This window comes from Ambystoma mexicanum, chromosome 5p (assembly GCF_040938575.1).
Source record: "Ambystoma mexicanum isolate Mex_15411 chromosome 5p, UKY_AmexF1_1, whole genome shotgun sequence".
In the NCBI taxonomy this organism is placed as follows: domain Eukaryota; kingdom Metazoa; phylum Chordata; class Amphibia; order Caudata; family Ambystomatidae; genus Ambystoma; species Ambystoma mexicanum.
The window spans coordinates 581,728,093-581,738,023 of record NC_090930.1 but is presented as its reverse complement, the minus strand read 5'-3'; positions in this window follow the sequence as shown (position 1 = coordinate 581,738,023).

Genomic DNA, 9,931 nt, shown 5'->3' with positions numbered 1-9,931 from the left:
CAAAATGGGGGTGTCCTGAGGACGCTATGCCTGTTCGTATTGTTCACAGGCAAGTTGAAACACAGGCTGTGTCCTAAAATGTTCATAACTAAACTAAATGGGGTGTCCTGAGGACGCTATACCTGTCCCTACTGTTCATAGGCAGATTGAAACTGTGCTAAGAACACATCAAGTGTCCCGGGATGTTCGTAAATAAACAAAATGGGGGTGTCCTGAGGATGCTATGCCTGTCCGTATTGTTCGCAGGCAAGTTGAAACTGTTCTAAGAACATACGCCTGTCCGTAACTGTTCGTTTCACTTGTGACGCACTTTTAATCACTTCAGGACCCGAACAGTGTCCGTAGAACACCAACGCGCATGCGCAAACCAGTTTCAGTGCATTTGGTGTCCTGCGGACACCCGCTCCCTTCGCGAACATGTTCACGAACCTATCATGTGACCGCACCCACGATCAGTGTATGTTCTGATTGCGAACACTGTTTGTGTCCCCGAACAATTTTAAACTACATTTTCAAGCAATCTACAATATTTCCCAATAAAATCTCACCATAGAACAAGTCCCACATAGTAATCCTGAGTTTCTACATACTTTTTGTGACTTTTTGGACCCTTTTTTCTGTTCGATCTATCCACGGACAGCACGCATGTCCGCGAACAGCGTACAAGCACCCCTATAAAAACCATGCCCTAGTGCTCATTCTCATTGTGTTCCTGGCTATACTGCAGAGCACAGAGAATTTTGCTGCCAATTTGCAGATATTCAACGCCAAGATTATGGCTTCCATGGCTCCACTCATGCCACCTGGTGCTGCATCTGCCTCAGCACCACCTCCACCCCCTCCACCACCTCCCCAAGGGCCTGAAGAGGGGAACAGGAGTGAGGATGCACAGGAGGATGAAGAGGATGATGAGAATGAGGTAGTGGAAGTCCCTACTACCAGCACTCGGTGTGAGTCTTGGGTGTGGCGGTTATTTACCATTCGTGGTAATGTTCCTAAGGCGCGTGCAAACCAAGTCACCTGCAACGTGTGAAAAATGGTACTCAGTCACGGGAGGCATGGTTCATACAGCTTAGGTACAAATACCATGAAGCGACACCTAAAGTCATTCCACTCTGGGGCCATTCGCAAGGTTGTACATTGCGTGGAGCGTAGCAGGTTGACTTCCTCTACTTCATCCTCCGTTTCCGATCCTGTCACCACAAGGAACACTGCTGTGGGACAGCGTATTCCTCAAGCTGCCTCACAGGCCATACGCAATACTGATGACCCTTACCTTTCGAGGGTCACAGTTGTGTGTATGTACTGCGATGCAGTACTGTGCAGGGGGGAGAGAATTCATAGTGCTTTTGAGGCTATCGTCTCATAGCACGAGAAGGTCTGCTCACTACCCAAGTAAAACCCACTCTACATCTTCCTCTCTCAGCTCGTCCTTTCTTATCCCCGTGGTTGGTGTCCTCCCTTACCCTCCTTTCCCCTCCTCTCCTAGGGTGTCATGTATAAAAAACCACAAAAAATATAAAACAACTAAAATAAAAAAAGACTCTTTTCAGAGCCGCCTTTCACAGTTAAAAAAGAGAAGTGAAAATAAATGAAGCAGGTCCCTGTGTATTTTTTAGAAGTCCGCGGATATCTAAAATTGTGGGGTGCTACCCTATCATAACCATTGCAGTTTTATCTGGGAGGAAGTGGTGGCTCTGAAAATAGCCTTTTGGTGGTGTTTGTTTGTGTTTGAAAAATTTGAAATGCTCAACACCTACTACAAAATGGATGCTGTAATTCCAAAAAAGGTTGCAAAGCATTTTGTAAATTTCTCAAAAAAATCTGATTGCCAGCATAAGTAAGATGGACTCCATCTCTGCAAAAAATGTATGTACTACGAAACATAATATTTTCATTGTGAAAAGAGGACATGCCAAAATCTCTTAGAAAGGCACAAACAGCCTTATTGACATTGTGCCTTGCTTTCTCCATTTGTGGACCAAATGAAGAAGAACGAAGCCAGTTTTGTCTATGCGCAATCCGTGAAAAAATGACTTGAGAATTTGGAAACATGTCCATGACCTTCCCAAGTCCTTCTTTCATTGCAAATTGCAAAGAAATTCCAGACACATGTCCTAAACTGTTCCCTCCACAATTAATTATAATTATGTCTGGATGTTGCTCTGTCTCCAAAGTAGCACAGAGAGGTAGCAAGTCCAACCACTTAATTCCACGTACTCCATGCCAGTGCACTTCCACATGTGGGAACACAAGATCTGCAGTTACTCCACAGCTTTCTGCATGCACCTTCAACCAATGTATCCACAAGTCTCCCAAAATCCAAACAATCTGTTTTCTGAAACACACAGCCATAGCTATCTGTTCTTCTCTCAGCAAAAAGAGTATCGGAGAAACTCTCTCCTGGCACAACACACCAACTAAACCTTCCTGACCAATCCCTTTCTCCACTCCTTCTCATTTGCATGGCTCCCCAACCCAAAATCCCCAGATGTAACAACCGATGTCCACGGACTACCGCAATGTCCGCGGACATATCGTAACATGGACAGTCCTTCTACCATTTCCTTTTCACTTTCTGTGCCATTCCCTCATTGGATATAGCTAAGAAGTCACATGAACACCCACCGATCACATCCAAGACCTCTACATCTAACTGCATCATCATAGATCAGCACTTTAAATGTACTATTAATCTTAAGTACAAGTGTCATATCATTGGAAAGCACCTTCTGTCAGATATACTGTACAAGTCTCCAAGATTTCTACTTGCAGCTGCATGCATATCCATATGCATGAACACAAACTACAGGTATGCATATTTTCTATATAGTACATGTACATTTTTTATAAATTCATATAAACAGATTAACTGACTTTTAACTTGTATAATCTATAAAATGAATTTACTGTCATTTTTTCCATCTCCTAAAATCACTTCCAAACCGATCTGCTATTTAATTTCTTTTTACACACACATTTTCAAAGCATGTTGAATTAACATATTTAAAGTACAATATGAAGTGTTAACATACTCAAACAAAATTGCATGCACACATTATGTTAAAAAATCAAACAACAATTCTTGTACAAAAACATAAACATTTATTTACTTATATTAGTATACTGCGCAAGCAGCCCATGGCATTGACGCGCTGTTACTTACAAGAGCTTAGTTACAGAAATAGTGGTATTCAGTGGTACATTATGAATTCCACAAGGCATACAAATGATATTTTGGTTGCTACAGTTAGTCATTACAATACAGTTTATGCATTAAGAACATATGATATGTATTCAACTGGTGCAACACATCTTATGTGAATAGGATAGTTTTCATGATTTTGAGAAAGGCGCTGAGGGTCAATGTCAATTAAAAAAATCAATGTCAAAATTAAAAACAGTGCTATATACAAACAAAATTACTTATTTGTTTCCTTTACAATTGCAGTGAATACCATTCTTCTGAAAAGAAGCAGCCGAATTTGAAGTACAAAGAACAACTAAGAAGAAATCTGCTCATTTCAGAAAAAAAGTAAGTTGAATACCACCATATTATTTGTACTATTATTCAAACACACTGTAAGGTTAATTCATCCTATTTCTGTGCCTAAAAATAGAGATTGTGCACCATTCTGTCTACAAATCCCCATTTCTTAATCAGAGATTTACAGCAGAATGACACACAATTTCTTATTTTTCGACACACAAATGACCTAACTCAAACCCTAGAATTTTGATATTATAGAACTAACAACTGTTTTAATTGTATACCATTAGATTTACTATTTCTACTTCTCTACACCACCAGCTAACTTTCTACTATCATCTGAACCCCTGTTTAGTAGCACATAAATTCAAGAATACCCATCCCAACTAGTTGTAGTTGCCCAATGCACAATCACACACCATTACATACATCTTTATCATCTTACTCAGACACTCATGCACACAGCACACATACATTAAGAACACCCCAACCCATACCTTCTTTATTTTTTTCAACAGACCCTAAAGAATGCCTACCAAAAATAAAGTCCGTAGAAAGCAACGGAGAAGCAGAGCAAATGAAAGTAGAAGTGTCCAAAACAAGCATCCATCTCTAGCAGAATTTGTAAAAAAAGTTAAAACAAAACAGCTAATACAGTAATTTAGTGAAACAAAGCAAGCTTCAAGTACAGAAACGTTGCCTCATCTATAAAAAAGTAAAACGAACCACAAAATAATTAACAAAAAATCAGCTACCATAACAGATAAAAATGCCCCTATAAATCTTGATATAGTGCAAACTAAGCATACCAAAAAAAGTATTTTAGCAAAAATGTTCTGTCACAGAGTCCTTCAAAATCTTATAAAAACAGGAGAGAAATCATGCTCAACTCTTAAAACCTATCGTAGGAAATTAATCTTAGAAGCGTTGATAGACAGTGCAATTCTTCTCAAAAGAAAGTTATTTATTTTAGTGTTAAACAAAATGAAACCACTAACAAAACTAATGACTAAATTACAAAAAAGACTTCTAAATAAACGAAATGTCAACAGAAATAACTTCTTAAGTATCTGTGGATGTGAATGGAGTCACTATGAGCACAGAACCATACTTTAATGAAGAAGCATACAAACAAAAGCAAAGAAATACAATTGCCATACATAGCAGTGGACGAGGTTATGAAAAAGTTAATAATACCATAATGGAATAAGAGATACTGCTTACAAAAATATCCCAAGAAAACTTAGAATTACGTCTCCATTCAACTGAATCAGAACGTCTAGTATACAAATGGCCATGCACGTCAATGTGTAACATTCCCAAAGAATCTTTCAAGTCTTTACGCCAATTCCTCAATCAATATGTGAAAGGCAAAGACAAAATCAAAATTAAACTACTGCAAAATATGGATACCTGTCCAGTGCGCAAGTACACAGGACTACAAGGACATTCATTGGCCTGCATTTCAGGACCTACTTGCAAAACCACCTTCCATTATATCAAAATGATATCAACACATCATTCAACTATAAGAAATCTAGTCTATAAACTGTACTATGCTAAAAGTCCTGCTTTAGCACTAGCCAATTTAAATAACATTCTTCTACATGGTACAGCTAAAGACCTACTTGAAGAAATCGACTATATCCAGGAAAAATATTTTGGAAGTGAAAGCCACTTACAGAATGAAATAGCTTTAAAGCAAATTAGCAACAATTCTATGCATGGAAACCTTCTACTACACACATACAAAAAAGAAATACTGAAATTTAAAAGTGCATCTGCTGAAGTACCAAACCATGGGCCTCATTATGACCCAGGCGTTAAGGGTTAACACCGTCGTTAACCCTTAACGACTATTCTGATTTTAACGGCTGCTTTTAGCAGCCGTTAAAATCCATGGCGCTAACCTGCCATGATGCTAATTATGCCACCGTAATTTACGGTGGAGTAATTAGCGCCTTCCCCGCTCCCATTATGCCCTATGGGGAAAAAATGGGAATGGGAAGGGAAAATGGGAAATGGGGATTTACCGCCCCACTCACCTTGGAATGGGGCGGTAAATCCGCCATCCACCATGGTGTAAACGTAGTTTACACCATGGTGGTAAAGTTGGCGCAATTAGCGCCTGGGTTGTAATGACCCCCCATGTGTGTGTATGTTGCTGCAGAACTTTTTATAAAAGTAACACAAGAACTGTATTCCTAACATACAAAATAGAAGACAATGAAAATTCTAAATGGTTTGAATTAGCTCTCTACCTTATCGCAGAAAACAAATATGAAATAACTGACCCATTAATACTTTGCAGTTACTGCACTAAAAAACTTGACAACAACCAAACTCCTTCATGTGCTATCACAAATAATTTGAAATTATTTCCACTACCAAAACCCCTACAACAACTGAATGTATATGAGAGTATCATAATTCAAACAGTGCACCCATTTCAAGCAATAATATGCCTTCAACCAAAAACAGCAAAATTACCTCCCTCTGAATTAGTGAAAGGTATTCAGGGAAAAGTAGTGTATTTACCATTAGATCTAAAAGAAAATGTGCACATTCTAGGAGTGCAAGGTCCAATGGAGCAATCCTTAATTATCTTAGTAAATAGTGTACCTACAAAAGACAAAAATATTGGCAACAACTGGTAGATTTCAATCAAGTTAGACAAGCCTTGCAATATCTAAAAGACAATAATGAATACTACAAAGAAATTAATATTGAAGAAAACTTGAAGGATACCACTGAAATAATTCAAGAGACACAATAAGCTGGTCAATTTGAGCTCCTAGATCCTGCTACAATATCCAATACTTTAGACCTTTATACAATTCACCCATTGCACTCTAATGACACCATAGAAGATGCACTAGAAACGTACCAAATGCGTCAAACAAAAGGATCACCAATCAGCATATGGGAAAAAGTATAGAAGCACGTGTTTTTCCTCTTCTTTTTCCTACTGTCAAAGGAGGAAGGTACGATGATAGACCTATTCAAATAATAGCATCAGAATACCGCTCATTACGGATGTATTCTGAAGATCCCAAATTTAGACAAAATGTGGAATACATATTCCACCTACTCTTTGAATGTGAACTAGCAACTTTATGTTACAGAGTTGCACACACATTAAAATCAGGATCCCACTTTCAAAATATGTCAGCTACACAATTATTACAAAAAGTGCAACAAAAAGATGAGGTTTTACAAACAAATTTTCCAAATCTATTAGCACATATGCGTGGTACTAAAGAGTACTGGTTTCGAAGTCATGGAGATGTACGTTGTATGATAAGAAACCTTGGCCCACCCACTTACATTAAGTTGTGCAGAATATGCATGGGAAGATTTACATGATTTCCTACGCATATCAAATAAAAAACAAAACAAACATAGATGTAATAACACCCGGAGAGCACAAGCAATATTGAACACCCGGCACATTCATGCACTTTATGGCGATAATGCATGTGCTACGGATGTTATGGAACAATTAGCCCACAAAAATGTCAATTGTATGGCCTTAATGCCAACTCTTCCAACTCTTGCAAGCTGTTTCAAATGAAACAATGTTAAAAAAAGAAATCCAACCAATAATTGAAATTAGCGCCATAGACAAACTAGACATACATGGTATGACACTACCCATGTGTGAAAAAGCCACAACGAGACCAAATAGTTTAGAAAATTCTATCTCCAACACATCTAGATTGGAAAAAATATTAAAATTATCCTTAAATTGCAGAGTAATGCTTAAACATAACCTTGACGATGCATCAAGGACTAGTTAATGGAGCACTGGGCACAGTTGTTGGCTTTCAAACATACCCACGTGACAACAACATTCAGTTTGTCAATATTCTTTTGACAAACTTTCAGAAGTGAAAAGGATAGGACGCTCAACAGCTCGATTCCTTCTCTTTAAAGACATGTATGTACGCAGAGAACAATTTTCTCTAACTCTTGCATACGCAGTCACGATTCATAAATCACAAGGTCTTACCCTAGACAAAGCAGTGATAGACATTGGTGACAGTCTTTAAAGAAGGCATGAGCTACGTAGCACTATCACGCTTACGTACACTTGACGGTCTATTTCTAATCAACTTTGATGCAAGTAAAGTAAACGCTGATATCCCTTGCATTTCAGAATACAATAGACTTCGTTCATTATACACCCCCATCTAAAAACATATACTATTCCACAAAAAGGTAAATGTTCTAAAAGAAAACTAAATCAAACAGAAATGCAACAGGATGTCCTCCAAAGAGATTAAAAGAAACTAATACTTCATCAAGTACCACAATCAAAAAAGAACCTATTAGGGAAAGTAAACCAGGTACTTCTTCAAAGAAGGAAGACACACTCCAAAAAAAACACTCAGATACAGAACTACCTGGTCCATTTAAACTTTCAAATGTAATTGGTGTAAGTTGCTATGCAAATGTAGCAATGAATATTCTATTTCAATTACCACCAATAAATGATAACATTTACTTACACAGTACAGACCAAATGTGTTCGCAAATGTTAGTACTTCATAGAAATGCAACAAACAATCATGACAACACGTATAGTGTTTGTGGAATAAGACAACAATTGGACTACTGTGCTGGAATGGTGAAATTCACTATAAACCCACAGGAAGATCCACAAGAATTTCTAATGTACTTACTACAAGTACTGGAAAACAAAAACATACCTATAAATGAAATATTCCAGATTTGATACATGTGGAAACATACATTCACTCTGTGCAACATTGTGACACAAGAACAAATCCCCAATGAGCGCTTTGTGTATGTATCAATACCTAATTGTGAATCTGTTCCATTTCAGCAGCTTGTACAAAAGGCAAACCATGGTAGATTATGTACTATCTGCAATTCGGATAATAGCTCCACCTTACTAATACAAACACATAGTAAATACTATGATGTCATCTTTGATGTCCTGGGTGTTAGTGTTAGCAGTGCACTGTGGCGCGAGTTATGGTTGCTTATCTTACCATAACTGCTGAATTTCAGGCGTTTTTCGGTTTTACTTTGAACCATAATGTCCTGTTAACAAAGTTTTTTTACTGAATTTCATAGGTTTTTATTAGCGCAACTTAACCATAACGTCCCCTTAACAAAGTTTTTTTACTGAATTTCATAGGTTTTTAGTAGCGCAAGTTAACCATAAACTCCCTTTAACAAACTTTTTTCATTAGCACGTTCACAGTGAAGGTCAGCTGCTTCCATTTTTTGCTCACGGGCCGGAGTGGCCCACGACTCGCACTATAAGGTTCTATTGTTTTTTTACCTTGACAGACAGGGATCGTGCCAAAAGACTTCTTTTGAAGGAGGGGTGTAAAAACGTAAGAGACGATAAGGATGAAATTTCTGAAACGAAACCGCTTTTATATATTATATCACTATGAGAAAGATCTTTGGCACAGACGGAGTCGTATGTAGGGACTGCATTACGCGTAGACAATGGAAAATGCCTATATAATGTAAGTAACCTTTTAAATTATTTTATCCCGGAATATAATAACAATAGCGTGGCGTTAAAGCCCGGTTAAGTTGTACTTGTTCGTTCAATGTGGCATTTTGTTTTGTACAGAGCACTATCACCGCCAAAGTGGTCCGCTGGCGCTCAGACGGCTCTGAAAAAGGCAGTGGAGAGAGGGTGGGTTAGTGGGAATAAGTTAACATACTCCGTTGCACTATCCTCGCTAGCAAATAGTTTCACGCCCTAATAAATAAAATGAATATTTTTAATGAAGATCGGCTCGTGAGACTAATTTATGTTTTTAAAACAGGTACATCCTTTCCTACTGTCAATGCCACGATTTTCAGACCCCGGCCGATGCTTTTTTTAACTGCCAGGTGCAGCTCCTAGTAAACAACTTCATGACCCTCACCATTTTATGTCATCTTTGATGTCCTGTGTGTTAGTCTTAGAAGTGCACAGTGGTGGCGCGAGTTATGGTTGTTTAACTTACCATAACTGATGAATTTCAGGGGTTTTTCGGTTTTACTTGGAACCCTAACATCCCTTTAGCAAAGTTTTTTTATTGAATTTCATAGGTTTTTAGTACTGCAACTTAACCATAACTTCCCTTTAACAAAGTTGTTTTACTGAATTTCATAGGTTTTTAGTAGCGCAGCTTAACAATAATATCCCTGACTTTATGTACATGTAACATGGAACATACTGAACCCCCTCTACTGAATTTGATGTCCGCAAACTCTTCCAATGTCAGCAGGCAGGCGCAGACAACAGCAGCACTACCCAAAAAGTCTGGGGGGTATCTTTAATTGTTATATCATAACATATGAACACTGCACAAATTCACAAACCAGCACACATACACATTATATGTAGTAATAAATAAGAAGTGTAACCCATATATATAACACATCAACCATTCATTTAAATACAAT